The sequence below is a fragment of the Perognathus longimembris genome, chromosome 24 (genome assembly GCF_023159225.1).
Source record: "Perognathus longimembris pacificus isolate PPM17 chromosome 24, ASM2315922v1, whole genome shotgun sequence".
In the NCBI taxonomy this organism is placed as follows: Eukaryota; Metazoa; Chordata; class Mammalia; order Rodentia; family Heteromyidae; genus Perognathus; species Perognathus longimembris.
The window spans coordinates 28,667,201-28,688,972 of NC_063184.1; positions in this window are offsets into that span (position 1 = coordinate 28,667,201).

Sequence of the window (21,772 nt, forward strand, 5' to 3'; positions counted from 1 at the left end):
GGATGTCTACACCTGGGGCTTGGGCTAAGAAGTCTCCTTCATCTCAGATCCGAAGGCTGGGCCTTGGCTTCCAGGCCGCTCGGAGCTTCTCAGCGCTGCAAGGCTTATGGACCCGTGGCTGTTAGACTCTTAAAACCCCCACAAATCAATCGTGCAAAGCACTGTTTCTATTGGATTTGTGAGTGTGCCCAATAGAATCCTTGTCGTTTTCTGGAAACAGGCACTGTACCTTTCTCTAGCTACAAGGTCAGTGGATCTGTTGTAAAAATTGTTCTGAGGAAGAAGTAGCTTTCTGTTTTAAAGAATGAAAAAAAATTGTTAAGTGGTTGAGTCATTTTTGCCCAAGGTCATGGAGCTAGAAAGCAGTAGAGCTGGTCTCTCTCTCTAACCTTGCTTTCTTTGATCTGTCAGCACCTGCCACCCTGGGAATTTCTGCTTTAATGAACATGTCGTTAAGAAGTCCTTCGCCATTTGTGTACACTTAAGTTTGGGAGCCTCACTGAGACACTGACAGAATGTACCTGTATTTGTTTATCTGCCAAGGCAAAAGTCTGGGCTTTGGTTTCTACAGCCTTATTTGCTACTTTTTAAAAAAAAAATATCTCCATATTATAACCGAAGCTCTTTAAAATACAAACCCTTTTCTCAAGGAGAAAATAGGCCTTTTCTTTTAGTCTTCCTAATGAACTTTCAAAAATGAAAAATTTTAATTTGGGTCGTTAATGTATCTATTGGTAAAATTTAAAAAACAAAGAAGAGAAAAATGATCCTCACTCTACAAGTTTAACCATTTCCTTTTTAGTGCACAATATAGTATAGACTTCCTTGGATGAGCTGTATTTATACCATTTCTCATAATCCCTCCCCCCATTCTTTTTCACACGGGCATACCGTTCCTACCTACTTTGTGAAACCTTTTTTGACCCCTTCTTATAGCATTCTCATTATGTCATAACTCATTGTTTACATATGGGTTAGATTGAGTTCCTTAGAGGACGCTAAAGTTCTAGAACCATTAGAAAAGAGCTAGGGAGTGAGGAGACCATAAAGTCAGATGTATAGGTGGTTTTTCACATCCATTTGTCAGCTGGGAATTATCTTTGGTGGACCTTCTGCAAAGAAACAAAAGTGAGTTTTTCCTTCAAATTTTTTTTGCTCTTAAGTATTTTGCTTCATTTGGAAGTTGTCCGTCCTTGTTTTACTTTTTTTTTTTTTGGCCAGTCCTGGGCCTTGGACTCAGGGCCTGAGCACTGTCCCTGGCTTCTTCCTGCTCAAGGCTAGCACTCTGCCACTTGAGCCACAGCGCCGCTTCTGGCCATTTTCTGTATATGTGGTGCTGGGGAATCGAACCTAGGGCCTCGTGTATCCGAGACAGGCACTCTTGCCACTAGGCTATATCCCCAGCCCCCCCGTCCTTGTTTTAAAACAATGATTACAATAATAGTAGGTGGGTTTTTCCCCAATGTTTTTCTCCTTTGGAGAATAAAAAGTTAACATTCTGACATTTTTCTTGGCCTATCAAATCCTGAAATACCATCACTGGTTAAGAAGTGGTCACTAGTGTCAGTATTCATAATGTTGATGTGATCCTAATCTGCTTGACTTACTTTGTTAGTATTCTTTCTGGATAAGACTTAGCTGAAGCCTAAGAGTAGATCTGAACTGGATGGTGTTTAGAAAATAGTTATCACTAACATACAATACTCTGTTCAAAAGCAAGCTTTAGCTGGGTGCCAGTGGCTTATTCGTGTTATCCTAGCTTCTGAGGAGGCTGAGATCTGAGGATCAGTTTGTAGCCAGCTCAGGCAGTAAAGCCCAGGAGATTCTACTGACCAAAAAAAAAAAAAAAAAAAAAAGCTGGAAATGGAGCTGTAGCTCACTTAGTACAGCAGTAGCCTTGAGCAAAAAGGAGTTCAGGAACAGGGCCCAGACCCAGAATTTGAGTGCAAAGAAATGATTTAGATAAAGAAATTTCTGCTTATCAGTAACTGAATCACATTAAAATGAACACCCTGGGGCTGGGAATATGGCCTAGTGGCAAGAATGCTTGACTCTTATACATGAAGCCCTGGGTTCGATTCCTCAGCACCACTTATACAGAAAACGGCCAGAAGTGACACTGTGGCTCAAGTGGCAGAGTGCTAGCCTTGAGCAAAGAGAAGCCAGGGACAAGACTCAGGCCCTGAGTCCAAGGCCTAGGACTGGCAAATAAATGAAATGAATAAAATAAATAACACCCTGGGAGGATATATTTGGATTTCTCTAACTTATAGGTTAATGAAATTCACTTTGAGGGATTGTAGTGATATTAACCCTTTGGTTGCTCCCTCATATCTGTAAATTCATGGTGGTTTAAAACCCACCTTCAAGTTCTTTGGTACTTTCTGCAAAGAAAGTCTGCATTTCCTCTCCTTAAGTCTGTGTGGGCTCGTGTGATACCTTTGTTCAGTTGAATATGGCTAAAGTAGCCATAGTTACCATATGTGATGTCTGACATGAGTCATGAAAGGCCATGCTGTTACCTCTTGTTTACTGAAACACTTAGCTTTGGAACTAGCTCAGCTAGTTAAACGCTTAGCTTTGGTCCTACTGTCAGAGGCTAGTATTCTGGAGGACACGTGCCAGTCACATAAGCTCCCAGGCTTTCCAGTCAGTCCTCAGCCATTTGAGTTTTAGAGCCAAGATCATCGTCATGTTTACCAGAGGAAAGCCAATATCTAGTTTGAAAGGATCTTCTCTCTGTAGAGATGGGTTTTTCTCTCCCTATAGCTTGCTGTTAACTTAGTAGATAAAAGCTTTAGATTTTCCTTTTTTAGGAACATGTTGGCTTCAGAGTCTCACATGGTGCTAGTCAATGAATTGTGCTTTAGTTTCAAAGCTTTAAGGACACGGGAGATCTGAGTGCTCTTTACAGTATGCTTAATAATATTTCCATGTTTTCCTCCCTCTCAGTGGGAGGGAAAGTTATCTATGCACCAAATGCTTAGGGGGGAATATAAAAGTGGTGCAGGTCGTAATATTTTTGTCCACTTTAAAGTTCCTGCTCTGCTCTACCTACACCGTGACTGATTCACTTCTACCTCCATGTCTACAACAGATTAAGCGAAAGATACTTGATATTTATCACTTACCTCATGTCTATGTGGTTTTCTCCTACAGACTTCTCTAAATATAGTTCTGTAATGGAGTTCTCCCCAAGGGAGGGGACCACAATGTAATGGGGCCCAAGGGGGGGGAATCCCCCATCCCCCCCCCGTGGATTTATTTGGGAAGTAAAAAGCACACTGACCGGCCCAGACTAGGGAGCTGGGACCGCGCGCCCCGGGCCACACTCGGGGGTTGGGTTATAAAGGCAAACACCACATGGTCAAGCCTGCCGCACGCAGGTGGCCAATGAGGTTACAACACTTACAGAGCATGCCAGGTCACACGCAGGTGGTCCATGGAGTTACAATCTGCCTCAAGGCAACTGTTTGAAGTAACCTATCATTTAAATTAGACTTGTCGCAGGGATTTGGCGGGGCTCACATGATGCAGGTGGATTCGCCTACTCATGGGAGGGCACAGGTTTAACCTTGAACATCCCACTACTTAGGTGGTCAAGCAGTTGACACAATCTTATCACAGCCAAGGGGAACGTCCCTGGATGGGGGTGGGGGGTGGTGATCTTAGTGAAGATGGAGTCGGTTTCTGCTCTCTTTAATCTGAGATGGAGTCAATCTGACACCCCTCAACAGCCAATGATGGTGATGGCCAGATCTGACCTCCATATTACAGTTTGTAGATAAATGCTATGGCTTGATTTATATTTTGGCACATATAATACTGAAGTGCCAGACTTTGAAGTCAGGCCCCACTTTACCATGCAAACCCCACTTTACCACGTGAACCTGAGATAAGCAGGCCCTGTGAGCAGACCCAGGACAAGCCCATTAGGGCCCAGTCGGTCTAGAACTCTAACCGCTGGGAATGCTTAACTCTGACCGCCCCCAGAGTGCCTCGAGCCCTGAACTAATCAGATTTGTACCTGTGTCCTAATCTTGCTTGCTTGAACACCTGATTGTTGTAACTTTGTTTTTTGCCTTTTTTATAAGCCCTGTGTAATCACAGCTCGGGGCTCCCTCCTAACCTCCGATGTGTTGGTGGGTAGGACGAGGTCCGAGTTGCAGCTCGCTTAAATAAAGCCTTGCCTTGCTTTTGCATTTCGGAATGTCTGAGTCTCGGTGGTGGTCTTGGTGGTGGTTTCGTGACTTGGCATAACAATACCAAGTATGAAAATATAGTTAACATCTTCAGGTTAAAATAAAAATGAATTGCAATGACTTGAAACACGTTTTGAGTAGTTTCACTTTGTCCAGTGGGTCTCATTTTTCAGAACAGATGTTGGTAAACTATGATGTTGTAAGATAATTATGGCTCACACTTGGGCTCTCTATGGCCCAGTAGCTAAGAATGCTTTAGTTTCTTTTTTCATTATAGTAAAATGTACATAACATAAAATTTACTGTTTTCATCATCTTAAATACATAATTCAGCAATACTTAGCGTATTTGCCACTACCATCTCTAGAATTTTCTAGTCACCCCAGACAGAAATTCTGTATTCATTAGGTAATTTTCCATTAGCTTTTACTGCCTTAGTTTCCAAGCCCTAATTAGAATATGCTTTCTAAATGGGCCATTATGAAGTTACTGACTCTATCTATAAGGTTCATTTATTCTTTCATCAGAAGAGTAATTAAATTTCAATAGAATTTTGCACACAAAATATTTGGAGAACTCCGGTTCCCAAGCCAACACTTAACGATTTTATTATGATTATTAAAAGTGAGATTTGGTAATTTTTTTTTTTTTGGCCAGTACTGGGCCTTGGACTCAGGGCCTGAGCACTGTCCCTGGCTTCCTTTTGCTCAAGGCTAGCACTCTGCCACTTGAGCCACAGCGCCACTTCTGGCCGTTTTCTGTATATGTGGTGCTGGGGAATCGAACCCAGGGCCTCATGTATACGAGGCAAGCTCTCTTGCCACTAGGCCATATCTCCAGCCCCAGAGAGATTTAGTAATTTAAAAACAAGATTTACTGACCTGAAAAGGATTCTGCAGTAAATTCAGAGTAAGAGAGCCAGGTGAAAGAAAAGGCTGGCCCTTGTGTAATTAGATTCCATTTCACTTCTAGTTTGACTCTGAGAAGCTAATGTCGTTGAACCCTATCCTGAATGGTTTAGTTTCTTGGAGTTCTTCAAATCTCTGTTATTTCTTATATATATATTTTTTCAGTCCTCAGGTTTTGAACCCGGAACCTTGTACTTGCTAGGCTAGTGTTCTGCCACATCTCAAACCCTTTTTCAGTTTTTCTCACTTTTGCTGAGGGCTAGCTTCAGATGGTGAGTCTCTTATCTTCATCTCCTAAATAGATGAGATTACAGGCAGCACTACCCTATTTGGGTTGTTTTTTGAGATAGGATCTTACTTTCTTTTCCCCCCTCTTAGGCCGGCCTTGAGTCCTAATCCTCCCCTCTCTTCCTCCTGAATGCTGCTTTTTATTTGCTTGTTTTGAGGGGCCATACTAGGGTTTGAGCTCAGAGTCTTGTACTTACCCGATCTGCCTAATTTTTTGTTTTTGAGAACAAAGTCTTGCTGTGTAGTCCATCCAGGCTGGCTTCAAACTTAAAATTGTTAGGTCCTCTCCCTGAGGGCTACATGCAGATGCCCCCACCTCATTAAGTCTCCACCCAGTTACCTGGGTAACCTGCAGACCTGGAGGCAGTTACCTCCCCTCTCTCTGAGGTCACCTCCTAATCCACCTGGCCACACCCCTTGCCCCTGCCCTAAATAAAGCAGGGCTGGGTGGGGGTCTCTCTCTCTCTCCCTTCTCTCTGGCCATGGATCATCTTGGCCACAGGCCAGCAGTTCGGTAAGAAACGTTCTCTCCTGCCTGAATACCGCGTGGCGTTCTCCTTTACCGGTTACCTACTTTAAAAACCTAACAAAAATCTTCCTGCCTTCTGAGCTGTTGTGACTACAAATGTGTGTCACCATGTCTGGCTTCTGTGTTGTTTTGTTGTTTTTTCCTCCCCACCCCCCAACACCCCCCACCCCCATTTTTCATAATGTTCTTTAGCCAACAATATACTCAATAGCTCCATTTATGGGGAGAGGGAAGGTGGGAGAAAAATGAGGGAGGAGGTAACTAGGTGGAAAAGAAATGTACTCACTGCCTTACATATGATACTGTAACCCCTCTGTACATCACTTTAACAATAAAGAAATGGAAAAAATAGCTTCATTTATTAAGTACTTATGGCCAAGAAACCTAATCAAAGACATTTATATGTCACATGACTGTTGTTTCTGTGTTTCTCCCAAGAATTTGAAATTAAATATTGTAAACACCTCTAGGTACTTCTGTGAGCTCCAGTGGCCTGTGGCTCTTTATTGCATACACTCTGGGAACTGTGATCCTGGACTCATCCACTTGTTTCTGACCAAGACTTGGGTTTGGCCTTGGCTTTGCTAGTTTTATTTCAGATACTGTTCTTCAGAGTTCTAGGACTTAATTCCTGATTTCTGTGCTTTAGAGATTTAAACTTGACATTGTTGGTTCAGGTTTAGTTCCCCCAGTATATTTATATTTACATTGGGTTTTCTTTATCAGGGTTCTTTGTTTAAGGTAAATAAAGGTTGGTTTAAATAAACAAGGTTCTTTGTGTAAGGATAGATATTTAAATGAAGGGAACTTTCGCCCTTCTACTCAAGGGTGTTTTACTAGAGTTACTGGCTTAATGACTATCAAGCTCTCTACTTTCCTCCGAGGAAGGAGATAAAGTGTCCTGTGCCACCCACTAGATTTTTAGTAATGAGAACTGTCACTCAATAACTGCTGTAAACAACTTATATAGTACAAGTTATTACTCATGTAGTTACATAAGCTTTTCTGGAGCTTTCAGGCATGGCTCAAGTGGTAGAGCACCTTGCTAACAGTGCAAGGCTTCAACTTTTAAGTTTAATCTCTAGAATCACCAAAAAATAAAGATTCATAATAGGAAGCAAAAGTGTCAAGTCCCACTCCATCTACAAAGTAAAGATGCTACACAGATACAAGCTCTCACTGCAGAGGCCCAAGCGACCCTGGACTGTGAACCCAAATAAATCTCTAGTCATTTTGTTTATGTGTGATAGTTTGTTACAGTGACAAAAAGCTAACCAACACACACCTAAAGTATAAATTGTATCATGTGTGCTTCCCAGCTTTCTCATCTTGGAAAAGAAGAAAACGGGAGAGCAGCACTGGCTTCTCCTTTTCCTTCTTACTTAATTCTCTGGAATGATCTCTAGGTCAGAAAATAAGAGCCTGACAACTGTTGTGGAGCTAAGTGTTTGGACTTGCCCTATCCTGAGGACTTCTTGCCTGACGTGGTAGCACAAAGAAAGAGATGCTGTGTGCTGGGTAGTTTGGTTCTCGATGAGGACATGAGTCACCTCTGGGCTTGCGGCACTAAGCTGTTGGTGAGGTCACTTGTAACCCTCCCACAGCTCTGCGGTGGGCCCAGGCTGCCATGCCACACTGAGTCTCGTGACCTGGACCTTGGGGTTGTAGGTGCTGGCGGAGGTGCTTGTTGGAGTCTGCAAGGTGACAAGCCCAAACTTTTGTTTTTGGAAGAGGCCGTACAGTGAAACGATTCCTCATGAGGCAAGTTGTTCCTAGCCCTCTACTACTGAGTCCTGATACAAACAAAACACCTGACTTTTGGACTGCCTCGTGACTAAGACACCCTAAACCACCCATCAGAAACTCTTATTGCGTGGTCACTGTGCTGTAAAATGGAGCACTCCCCGTAGCATTCCACTGTAAAACAGAAGCAGCAATTATGCGACTGGGCCCTAGCAGGTGCAGAGGCTCCATAAACTGCACAAGACAGTGTCTGAGACTCAAGTCCTGTGAATTCATATTGGCAGACATATTCCCATTTGAAACCTGAAGCATTAGTCACTACTGATGCTTTACATAAGGTGTGGGAAGTTGAGAGATAAGACAACTGGAGAACATAAAACATAGCCAAAATATAAGGTTTTTGAAAAGGTTCTAATTGTTAAAAAAATGAAGGTGATGGTAATTGTAACTCTTCATCACTGTGTTGTAAGTTACATAGGTGTGCTGTTCACACATATACTGTCTCCCTTGCAGAAGGACCATTTGGTTCTGGCCGTGGGATCTGAAGGAGTCAGGTGTCACTTCTAAGTTGAAATGTTTAATTGCTGTTATAAAACCTCCTAGTGTTCTCTTCTTGTAATTCAGCAAACTGTGCTGACTGGAGCAGGTGGATTGATCATAAAATGAAATCTGGACTTATTGGGTCCACACTAAAGGAATCCAGATTTCCTTGACCTAACCTGTACAGAAGAATTTAAAGATATTGGAAACAGGAAATAAGAGTGGGCATTTCATAGTTAGCTTGTCCGGGCCTCTGATCTCTAATTTTAACTCCCCCCCTAGAAGGGGAAATAGAAAAACATTGGTTAAAAAAAGGAGGACGGGGGGCTGGGGATATAGCCTAGTGGCAAGAGTGCCTGCCTCGGATACACGAGGCCCTAGGTTCGATTCCCCAGCACCACATATACAGAAAAAACGGCCAGAAGCGGCGCTGTGGCTCACGTGGCAGAGTGCTAGCCTTGAGCGAGAAGAAGCCAGGGACAGTGCTCAGGCCCTGAGTCCAAGGCCCAGGACTGGCCAAAAAAAAAAAAAAAAGGACGGGTCTGGGAATATGGCCTAGTGGCAAGAGTGCTTGCCTCGTATACCTGAAGCTCTGGGTTTGATTCCTCAGCACCACATATATAGAAAAGGCCAGAAGTGGCGCTGTGGCTCAAGTGGCAAAGTGCTAGCCTTGAGCCAAAAAGAAGCCAGGGACAGTGCTCAGGCCCTGAGTTCAAAGCCTAGGACTGGCAGAAAAAATAAAAGGTGATAATCGCTAAAACATGAAGGTAACCAGGCTATGTACATGGGTCATCTGCACAGAGCTGAGTGTATAAGGATGAGCCCACAAAGGGAAGCTGAAACAGTTAGTGCTGGACCTCCCACCCCTCCCTCCTTCTGACCTTCCATTCATCTCTCACTAGTGGCCGAGCCCAGAGAACAAGGGCGCCTGTTCATGCAGCTCACGCAGTGAGCCTCCCCTTGGTGGAGAAGAGAAGGGAATGAATTCGGTGTGACAAATGAAAAATCCAACACACAATAATAAATCCCAAAGTATTACAACTTAGAATATTTCGACTCCTCGATGCTTTCATTACTAGGTAGTTTCTTTAAAAGATTATTATAAATGGAATGGGCTGGAAACCAGATAATTGAAACATAAATCGATCTAACACAGTATTACTTATTTTTATTCTATGCCTGTGCAAATATTAATGATTCACATTTTACCTGTGAGTATCCTGAAATTGGCTGATACCATACCATCATCACTCCTGTTTTACCCATGCAGAATGCGATCCATTATGCTTTTTGAATATGTCCTCATTTATGTGTAACCACTGAGCTGGTCTACTGCAGAGTTGACCCAATTATTTCAGCGATCTTCACGTTTTATTCCCTTCACTATAGGTTGAGGGAACCAGAGGAAACCATGTGACCATAGACACTAATTACAAAGGTACTTTCAGTAATTCACCCTGATTACAATTGTGCATTGTCCGGTCATCCTGCACAGAAATATTCTTTTCAAGAATCAGTCTTTAAAAAACAAGCAAACAATGAGACGGGGGAAGGTGATCAAGGTTGTTCCATTTGAATTTTCAGCTACTCTGCCACCAGCATTTTTAAAAATCATAATACATTATGACAGGTGTCCTGAAATAAAGTGACTTATGTCTCTGCAAAAAGCAAATGGGTGAGAAAATCCAGATCTGAAGTTTATAGCCACGCTGAGCTGACCAAACCAGTTAGGAGCAGGGAACTGAACTGTGCCACAGGTATTTTTGTAGAACAGGTGAAATAAGTGTGAGAGCAAAGTTTGCAGTTGCCAACTAAACTTTAGTGCAAACACATATAATACCAGAATAATGTTTAGAGGCCCATTTCTCTCTAGGAATAGTGAATCCCTAATGTTTCTGGTAATTAGCTATTATTTTATATGACTGTGTATTGCATTATCTATCATCTAATTCTTTTTACAAATGGTATTAAAGAATTTCAACTTTTAAGAGAGTATTATAGCTTAATCAGATTATTTTAACATGTGCACGGGTGCGTGTCGGTACTGGAGCTTGAATTCAGGGTCTCTCTCCTTGGGTTGAAGATTTCACTGATGGATAGGGCCCTACACCTTGAATCATGCCTTTAGTTCACTCTTTCTGCTAAAATTAATTGGAAATGGAGTGAGAATTTTTTGCCCTGACTGGTTGTTCCTCCTGAGTAGAAAGGATTGCAGGTGTGAGACACTATCACCTGACAATTATGTTAAATTTGAATAATTGTGTATATGTGTATACATGTACACATGCCATTACAAATTCTTATATCTAGCAGGGGTTTTTGTTTCTCCTAAAAAACATTTTTTTGGTCAGTTATGGGGCTTGAACTCAGGGCCTAGGCTCTGCCCTTGCTCAAGGTTAGCACTCTACCACTTTGTACCCCAGCACCATTTCTGGTTTTTGAACGGTTAATTGGAGATAAGAGTCTCCCAGGGACTTTTCTGTCCAAGCTGGCTTTGAACCACGATGCTCAGATCTCAAGTCTTCTGAGTAGCTAGGATTATAGGCGTGAGCCACCAGCATCCAGCTCCACAAAAATTGTTTGTGGTGCTTTCTGGTTGTGGAAGCCGGTTTAATAGCTTATTTTATTTTATACTTATTATAAATATTATCTATATAAAATCATATTTATTGTAAGGACCTCAGGGCCATATAATCTACTTTATTGCTTTTTTTTTTTTTTTGCCAGTCCTGGGGCTTGAACTCAGGGCCTGAGCACTGTCCCTGGCTTCTTTCTGCTCAAGGCTAGCCCTCTACCACTTGAGCCACAGCGCCACTTCTGGCTTTTTTAATATATGTGGTGCTGAGGAATTGAACCCAGGGCTTCATGTATGCAGGGCAAGCGCTCTACCACTAGGCCAAAATCCCAGCCCTTTATTGTTGATTTAAGTAAAAAGGTGTTGGGCTTTTGTTTTTTTGGGTTTTTTTTTTTTTTGGCCATACTAAGGATTGACATCAGGACCTCAAGCCTGCTAGGCAGGCACTCTACCACATGATTCATACCCAGTGTTTTGCATGTCTAGTTTGTTTTTCAGATAGGACCTTGAGCTTTTCCTTGGGCTGACCTGGGACTATGATCCGCCTATTTCTGTTTTACAAGTAGTTGGAATTAAATAATGTGTGCCACCAGACCCAGCTTGTTTGGGTTAGTGTCTTGCTAATTTTTTCCTAGACTGGCCCTGAACCCTGGCCAGATTCAAGAATTTGTAATGACACACAAATATGCATTCCTATATACACATGCCCTCCTCCTACCTCTGTCTTCTCAAGCTGGGATAGGTTTCTGCTACCATGCCTTACCCAAACGGAAATTTTTTATTTCTCTGTAGTTTGAACTGGCAACTCTTTCTTCAAGAACACTAGGAATTTTACATTTTAGGTGCATCTTAGTCCACCTTTTCATTTACTTTTTCTCAACAGACAACCACTACTCAGGTTTTTCAAGCTTTCCCACTGTAAAATCTCTTAAGATAGAGAAGGATGAATCTGTTTCTCCCAGAGGTCTGAATATTGGCTGACAATACAAAAGGTATCAAATCTTTCCCTCCTTTCCCTCTTCCCTTCCTCCTTACACTTCCCTTTTCCCTTTCCTTACTTTGTTTTTCCTTCCTTCCTTCCCCCTTCTTTCCTCACCTTTCTTTGTCTCTCTGTCTCTGTCTGTGTTTCTCCCTCTCTCTCCCTCTTTCTCTGTGAACTGTCCCTGCTTTTGTTATGTAGCTAAGATTAGTCTTGAGCTCACTATATAGTTGAAGCTAACCTGGGCTCAAAATGCTTCTGCCCCTTCATCCTGAGTACTGAGATTTACAGGCATGGACTGCCTACCACACCTGGATTCTTTTATAAATATTTTTTATTGTTATTGTAAATAAAGGGGTTACAGTTACATAAGTCAGGTAATGAGCACAAGTCTTTTTCAACAGTGTCACCTCTTCCCTCCTTTTCTCCCAGTTTTTCCCTCCCAACCATCGGCCCCCACAAGTTTTCTAGCTCATTTTCAACATGGTGTCTAGTATCACTGTTGCGTTTGTTCACCCCTTGTCCCACCATTTCTGTGCTCCCCCTTGCCCTCCCCGAAACAGATAAACTTACAAACAAGACAAAAGGTGCAGAAATCAAAAGCAGCAACAAAAAAGAACAAAGAACCAAAAAGTGAGAGGGAAAAACTGGGAGAAAATGAGGGAGGGGGTGACACTGTTCAAAAAGAAATGTGCTCATTACCTGACTTATGTAACTGTAACTTCTGTACATTGCCTTTACAATAAAAAGTTTAAAGCAAAATAAAAAAAAATCTCTTGTTTCTATTTTGTGGAGTTCATTTCAATAAACATAGGCTGCGTGGTTTCCCTCATTTGTGGTAACTAGAATGTGCCTGTAAATCTACAATAAACACACTGGAGGGGTTGGGGATATGGCCTAGTGGCAAGAGTGCCTGCCTCATATACATGAGGCCCTGGGTTCGATTCCCCAGCACCACATATACAGAAAATGGCCAGAAGTGGCGCTGTGGCTCAAGTGGCAGAGTGCTAGCCTTGAGCAAGAAGAAGCCAGGGACAGTGCTCAGGCCCTGAGTCCAAGGCCCAGGACTGGCAAAAAAAACAAAACAAAACACTGGATGGTAAAATACAAAAAAATTACACATGGACATGATAAATTGTACAGGCCTCTAAACATTCACACAGTGACACAAAAGCAGGATATTCTTGGGAGAGGATCATAAAGGCTAGACTCTTAATCTCTTATTTTATTAGATAATTTATCAGAACTTGGCAATTTACATATATATGCCCATAAACACCCCCAAATTATGTTAAATATATGTATATATTTGGATTTTAAACATTTTACTATATTGTACCATTATATCTAGTTATTATTTTTGTTCCATAGTTTACACTATTCCCCAAAACATTCCCCCTGTTTTGTATACTGAGTTTGAGATGCACTAGACATGCAGATGATGGCTGAACTATCTTTCATCCGTCCAGTATTTACTGAGTACACATTATATTGATCTGCACTTTACCAAGCACTTAAGTTTCCTCAGGGAATTAAACATTCTTTTTCCTGCCTCTTTATCGTTGCCGGTGCCAGCCATTTTTTCAGGATGGCAGAGCTTCTTCTACACTAATTCAAACCCTGTTTGTCAACAAAACAAAACAAACAAAAAAAGAAAAAGCCGGAAGTGGGAAGTGGCGCTGTGGCTCAAGAGGTAGAGTGCTAGCCTTGAGCGAAAAGAAGTTCAGGGACGGTGCTCAGGCCCTGAGTTCAAGCCCCAGGACTGAAAAACAACACACAAAAAAAAACTCTGTTTGTGACTGCCCTCCCACCTGTCCTTAATCAGAACGCCTACATTTCTGAGAAGACTTCAATTATTTTTTTTTTCCTGCAGGATAAGCGCAGTGGCCCTCCTCAGACAGCCCTACAAGGAGAGAAGTTTCAGGGTCACGATCTAAAAGCAGTGCTGATATGCAATTAACACCCGAGAGAAGAATGCCTTTGTTTTCTAGTGGCTGCCACGTTGAATTTCCCAAATCCATTGAGTGATCCCTCCTCTCTCATCACTTCCATAAATTCCAAGTGGCTGGGTGCCTGGCATTGTCCTTTCTAAGAGTTGGATGGCGAGAACTGTAACAGGGAGGTCACATCTGGCCAGTGCCATCATTAACTGTGGAGGGGCGTCAGATTGACTCCAGGTCAGATTAGAGCAGAAGCCAACTCCATGTTCACTAAGATCTCCCCCACCCTATTCAGGGAAGTTCCCCTTGGCTGTGATAAGATTGTGTAAACTGCTTGACCACCTGAGTTGTGGAACATTCAAGGAACGTTCAAGGTTAAACCCGTGCCCTCCTATGAGTAGGCGTATCCACCTGCATCATGTGAGCCCCACCAAATCCATGCGCCAACTCTAACTAGAGTGATTGGTTGGTTCAAACAGATACTGTTGAGACAGACTGTAACCCCATTGGCCACCTGCGTGTGACCTGGCATGCTCTGTAAGTGTTGTAGCCTCATTGGCCACCTGGGTGTGGCAAGTTTGACCATGTGGTGTTTGCCTTTATAACCCGTTCCTGAGTGTGGCCCGGGGCGCGTGGTCCCAGCTCCCGAGTCTGGGCTGCGGCCCAGGCCGGACAGTATACTTTTTACTTCCCCAATAAATCCATCTTTTTACTTGAGACTGTCTCTGCATGGTGGACTCTTGGAGGGATGGGGGATTTCCCCCACCCTCGGACCCCGTTACATTGTGGGCCCCTCCCTTGGGGGGTCCACATTACAGTTCTACAAGGAACTTGTTACAAAGATTGGTCTGTGAGGAACAGAGGGATAAGAGGTGAGCCTGATCAAGGCATACTGTAAGCATATAGAGAGAGGTCGAAACGGAATCTCTTGTACACCTAATTGATGCTAATAAGAATGTGAGCAACAAAATACTTCCTTTTTGTGGAAATAAATGTAATTAGTGGAGCTCTTTAAAAAGTCATCGCTAAGTCGGCGTACAAGGGGAACTTGATGACTAAGACAAATACATTTCTTCTAGCTGTGTTTCCTATACCAGAGCACAAACCATAAAAAGAGGATTATTGTAAAAATACAGTGTGCGCCCCTTCCCAGAAAACCACACGGACACACCTACCCACAGGAGAGACAGTTTCTTGCCAGCTGGAACCGGCCACCCCTCTCCTGGGAGAGGGAGCAAATGGTTCCTGTCCTTTCTTCATGGTCATGTTTATGGTGGAGGGGTGGTTTGCTAGAGGCGGGAAGATGGGAAGTCCTCTGCTCTGAGCAGCTGAATGCTAAAGATGGCATGTAGTGAGGTTGAGTGTTCTGACTGTACAGTTACAGTTAGGCATTATTCTCTGATGATGGGGGGGGGGAGCTAGGGGTAAAACAAGGCTCTGGGCAGTAAAGTGGGAGCAACGGCCAGGGCTGAAGGCCAGCTGCAGCTAGGCCTGGCCAGATCCACTGGTTTGGAGGGAGGGGCTGACCTGAGAGGCAGGGAATGCTAACATCCCCCTCTTTGTTTAGTGAGTCCAGGCACCAGTCCCGGGAATAGGGGCGGAGGTGGGTTCTTCTGGAGCTGCTTCCTGGAGCAAAGGGGCCAAGTAGTGGGGAGAGGGGCTGGGCTTGATTTGTCCTTGGACCGGGTACCCTTTTTAGGAGCATTTGGTTGACAGTTGGGTTGATAAGGGCCCGCATCATTTTTGGTGAGGATATTTGTAGGTATCTAAAATGCAAGGCACAATTAGTAAAAGGCAAAACATTGTGTTTAGTGGACACAAGAGATGCACAAGCCAGGGAGTGGTTGATCCTCAGAACGGCTGTTAACGACCAGTTGGCCCTGAAGAAAGGACAGCAGCCACTTTGTCCCTCTCCCCTGGGAAAGGTGGCCTTGTGGGGGACTCAGCTGGCAAGAAACTTTCTCCTGTACCTAGGTGTGTCCATGTGGTTTGCTGGGAAGGGGCTGACATACAGGAATGTTAAAAATTCTATTGGTGATACAATGACACATGAAAGCCTTTACCAAAGGGTTATTCAAAGATATGTTGCATTAAAAGTTCTGTTTGTAATTATGCGAGGAAAGCCATACCATGGCTTCTCTTTTGCTGTTACTTTGTTTTTGAAAGTTTTCTTTGGGTTTCTGTAACTGGCCACTCACATGCATGCGTTGTGGTAATAACAGAAATAACCACCAGGTTGCACTGTAGTTCCACAATGGAAACAGCTGGGGTCTGAGAGGAAAGGAAATCGCAGCGGTCTTAGTGACCATATTATTTGTTTTGAAGCAAAGAGCAGTGGAAACAAATATTTAAAAGGCAAAGAAATTATTTTGTCACACGTAAATAATTCCAAATTCACCGTACCTTAAGTATTGGTATTCCAAAACAAATTGAATGTTACTATGGGTTTTGTTTGTTTGTTCTTAGGAAAAGTCGACTGAAAATCAGTCCTGATGGTTGAAATGTTTGGTTGGTTGGTTTTCTTTTTTCTTTTTCTTTTTGTTGGTTCTGGGGATGGAACTCAAGTCCTGAACGTTGTCCCTGAGCTCTTTTTGCTGAAGGCTAGCACTGTACCACTTGAGCCACATCTCCCCTCCTGGCTTTTTGGTGGTTAATTGGAGAGAAAAGTCTTAAGGCCTTTCCTGCCCTGGCTGGCTTTGAACTGTAATCCTCAGATCTCGGCCTCATGAGTGCCTAGGATTGTAGGCGTTAGCCACCATTGCCTGGCACTCTGTTGGTAGTTGGTTTCCTATATTCTCTAGTTCTTGGTGACTAATACTGTTTTTAAAATCCCAAGAGAGTTTTATTTAGAAATCGTAGTAGTCGTTTAGATATAAATTGGGCTTTGGGCTTCAGCTAATAAATAACCATTTCAATTTAAAAACAACTTTAAAAAGGATTTTGGCAAAGAGCTGTTTTCTTTTTCTTCCCTGCTCTTATTTTTCCCCGAATGTCAATATTTATGAAGCAGAGGTTGTGGGAACTGTTACCTAGAGCTCCAAGGCCAGCAGTTCCCCTGTCCCTGGGGGCTCTGGGTACCAGGGGGCTGTGTGTGGCTTGAGGGATCCCAGAAGTTCTTTCTCGTTATTTGTAGCCTGCTGGACAGCCTTTGAAGTGAAAGGAAAGTCCTGTACTCAGCTCTGAAGAAACTGTGACAGTCATAAAAAGGCAATTACCGTGAAGATATAGGAATTTAAGACATTCTGTGATTTGATGTGTTGACTCATGAGTAGCTTTATTAAGAGATTATATTTCGGTGATCATTGCCATGTACACACATTTCTGTGTATTGTATAAAAACAGGAGCCGGCAAGGGAAAACAGCAACCAAAGAGTAAAAGTGGGTTGGGAAGGTGGCTTAGTGGTAGAGCGCTTGCCTCGCATACATGAAGCCCTGGGTTCGATTCCTCAGCACCACATAAACAGAAAAAGCCAGAAGTGGAGTTGTGGCTGAAGTGACAGAGCACTAGCCTTGAGCAAAAAGAAGCCAGGGACAGTGCTCAGGCCCTGAGTCCAAGGCCCAGGACCCGGGGCAGGGGGGAGGGGGAGAAAAAAAAGTAGTAAAGCAAAATTTGGGGGATCTGGGAACAACCTGATAACATTCACAGCTCAAAATTCCTGGGGATGAGCAAGTTTTGGTCAAGGAAAACCTTTTAAGGATTTGGGAAATTGTTAGGGTGCTTTTTGTTGTTTTTGTTTTCTGTCTCTGGTAAAGATGGGTCAGGAAAAGGAAACTTATTAGGTAGCATCATGAAATATTAGTAGTCTGTAGGGTTTGTATATATTTTGAGAATGATTTTTTTCACCCATTAAGATGACCAAAAATAGTTTAAAAATTATCTAAGTGGGTTTCCCCCTCCCCCCAGTAATTAGGGTCTGAACAGGAAAATAAAACTGAAAGTGAGCAGTTTTACTAGGAACCTTTAACAGATGGGGGGAAAAAAGTCAAACACTTGGGAACAAAGAAGTCACCAGTAAAACACATCTCTAAGATCAAATGTAATTCTCTGACATAGATTCCCAATTTTGGGTTTTTACCTAAAGGACCTTCTTTCCCTTTATTCTTTCCTTATTTTAGCCTTTAACTTTTTACTCTCTCATTGATGGTTTAGACTCTTTAAGTGTCTTTTAACAAAGGATCAGGACTTTTTCTTTGTTCAATTCATTTTAGCAGTTCTTTGTTGAACCTGCTTTGTTTTGTTACTGTCTCACCCAAACACTTGACTAGTTTCAAAATAGCATTTTATTATTTTTTTTCCAGATCTGAAAGCAATTCTCCTATTTATTTTTTGGAAAATACGGCAGAAGAATTATTGAAAATAATGAAAAAGGCAATTACAGGAGAGGTTAGCATAATAAGCCTTGTTTTTTTTGATAATTCTCTGTGGGAAGAACTTCCATTTTCTAAACATGGGTGTGGCCTTTGCCATTTAAATTCTCCCCAGATCAGCTAATTATAAATGTATTTCTCCCACTTGCTAGGAGGGTGCCAGTGTTCTGGTCTTTAAATCCTCCAAACTTGCTTTCTCCAGTTGCAAATGGGAATAAAAATATTCAGCTCAGAGATGTTGAGAGCAGTAAATTAACAACAGGTTCGGCCCTTGGCATACATAAATGTCTAAAAGGGCAGAATTTTTTTGTGCCTTCCCTTATTGATAGGAACCCCAAAACTGAAACACAGGTTTATCTCTGCAAAAGAACTCAATGATGGTATGATACAAAGTTTCGTAACCTTATTTGTATAGCTCTTCATGTTCCCAGTGTATGCCATCTTCCCCCATCTGTGCCATGTTTTGGTGGTGCTGGAACCGCAGTGTTCTTTACCACTGAGCTGTCTCTCCAGCCAGCCCCACTGTGCTCATCTTACAAGCCAAAGCACGTTGTCATTGCCAGAGCACATTGTCATTGGACACAAACTATAAATTCTAGTGCATAGAGTTAGTATTTTAATAGTTTGTTAATATGTGCCTGTATATTTGTGTTTAATATATGATTTCTCATTATTTATGGATTCCCACCTATCCTGTGTTTATCAATTGAATGAATAATATAAATTGCTTTCTGGATTATATATCCATACCGACTCTCTAAGGTGTTTTTTGCAAGAAGTTGCTAAAGTAGAGTCCTATAAAGGTATTCAGGTTTTAGACTTTTGCCCAGTCCAAAAATACAGTTGTTAAGGTAAAATTTCCACCAATAGCTTAGAGTGTGAAAATCAAACAAGTTAAGAATAACCTATTTTTCTTTTTTAAAAAAAATTCATATATTTGAATTAATGACCTCTTTTTCAAGAAGTTGTTTTGAAATTTTAGATACTTCTTCTAGTAGTATTGCTCTTGTTGTGACTTTTTAGGAACTTAATCTGGAATTACTGTTTTTGGGTGTTTTTTTTTTTTTTTTGCCAATCCTGGGGCTTGGACTCAGGGCCTGAGCACTGTCCCTGGCTTCTTTTTGCTCAAGGCTAGCACTCTACCTCTTGAGCCACAGCACTACTTCTGGCTTTTTCTCTCTCTCTATATATGTGGTGCTGAGGAATTGAACCCAGGGCTTCATGTATGCGAGGCAAGCACTCTACCACTAGGCCATATCCTCAGCCCTGGAATTACTTTTTAGTATTAAAGAATCACATTAAGGGAAAAGATGTGGTATGGTGAAACATACATACAATTCTAGCTCATGGGAAGCTAAGCCACAAAGAACCCCACTTTCAAGTTCATCCTGGGCTGTAGAGGAAAACATGTTTCAAAAAAAAAAAATCAGGGCTGGGAATGTGGCTTAGTGGTAGAGTACTTGCCTCACATACATGAAGCCCTGGGTTCAATTCCTCAGCACTACATATATAGAAAAAGCCAGAAGTGCTGCTGTGGTTCAAGTGGTAGAGTGCTAGCCTTAAGCAAAAAGAAGTCAGGGACAGTGCTCAGGCTCTGAGTCCAAGCCCCAGGACTGGCCAAAATAAATAAATAAATATACCAAGCCAAATGAAAACAAAACAAAAATATGTTTTTATGTTGTCATTACACTGAAGTTTTTTTTATTATTAAATATGTTTTATTATTATAAGGGCGATGTACATGGCCTGGGAATGTGTCTCAGTGATAGAATGCTTGCCTAGCATGCATGAAGCCCTGGGTTTGATTCCTCAGTCCACATACACAGGAAAAGGTGGAAGTAGCGCTGTTGGCTCAAGTGGCAGAGTGCTAACCTTGAGCAAAATAAAGCTCAGGGACAGGGCCCAGGCCCTGAGTTCAAACCCAAGGACTGGCAAAGCAAAAAAGGTGCTGTACCGAGGGATTACTATTTCATAAGTCAGGTAATGAGTGCATTTCTTTTTGGACAAGGTCACTCCTTCATTGGCTCTCTCCAGTTTTCCCCTCCCATCCTCGCATACAAGTTCATTTCCAGCATAATGTCTGAGTACCACTGTATATTGCAGTCTTATCCAATTATTGTTTCCCTTATCAAATGGCTTATTTCCCAAAATGAAATATCCTGATGAGGAAAAGATTGGAAAAACAAAACCCTTAGAGTAGTGAGGCAGTGGATTTCCTGTATGAAGGAAGGGTTTCCTTACTTGAGTGCAGACCAGTTTGAAAGTCCTTGGCCTGTAACTACCTATGCTCAGGGACCTGGCTCATTTTGTGTGGCTAAATTGGGGTACATTAGTTAAATCCCAGAAACACTCTTCTGTAGTCAAGTCTTTTAAATGTAAATATTTATGGAGTGAAATAACAATCCTTTTAAACTGGAAGACCTCATAAAAAGACATAAAAAAGAATCATTGTGAATTTTTAACCAGATTCTGCTGTGTTCAGTTACAGAGTCCAGAAACTTCTAAAAAGCAAAGAACAATACAAAGCGCTGGGTGCCCAGACGGGCCTGCAACGCTCCTTTCATCCCCACATGGATTTATTTAGCAAGTTACTGCGGTGCTGTGCATATGATTAAATCTAAGCGAGTCATCATGGAATAAAGTTTAAAGACTGCGTGGTCCATATTTTGAAATAGAAGCAGGAAAACAACATGAGCTAGTTTGAGGATGAAGCCAGACTTTGATCTTGGAAAATAGGAACAGGCTAGAGATAAAGGTTGAACGTGTTTGTTAGGTATTAGTGTTTAGGTATTAACAACAACAACAAAAGAGAGACTAGTAAGACAAGAAAAACTAAAAAGGAAAAAAATAAAATAAATAAACAAGAGTGTTGCTTAGATACCGTCATTAGACCAGGTAAGACTGTGAGGCTCTTCACCAAAGAAAATCGGCCGAAACATTTGAGCACTGGGCTCCAGGGCCCGCGGCTGCCTGTTAGGGACTTTGAGCTTTGGGGGCTGCTAAGCTGCTTCCCCCCCCTCCATAAAACTCCCGTAAACCTGCGGTCTTGGCTGGCTTTCCACATATTTCATCCCAATAAAATATAGCTTCTCTCATTCTACCCACATAGTGGTAACTGGCAGCTGAGTTAAGCTAGGGCCCCTGAAAACTCAGACGCTGTGTGGTGCAAACCATGAAGAAGTTATCCTTGACTCATTTTTGATCAGAAATTTTGTTGAGGATATGATTTGGGGAATTAATTTTTTTTAAAAAAAGATAAAACTGTCTCTTAAAGCACATGAATAAGTTACATTGCTGCCAGAGATCTACTTGCTTTTATTTTTATTAAGTGTCTGAAAATAAGCATGTCGGGGGGCCCTTAGGGCTTCATGACCTTGTGACTGTCAGGGTCCTGCCGGGTCACTCTCTGGGAAGGAAGGCCTGCTGGGGGAGGGGAAGGGGACCCCGGCTGTCCTCACACTCTCCACGCTGGCCTGCTGCTAGCTTGTGACCAGCCTGCCCGAAACCTTCATGGGAAACTAAACAACAGGATACCCAGCCAACAGACGCCACCTTGGGTCTTGGTAAAACAGAAAACTGATGAGATCTTAAAGATAATCCCCAAATGTTTATTTTATTTCATTTATTTTTATTTATTTTTTATTTTCAAACTGATGTACAGAGATGTTACAGTTACATACGTTAGGCATTGGATACATTT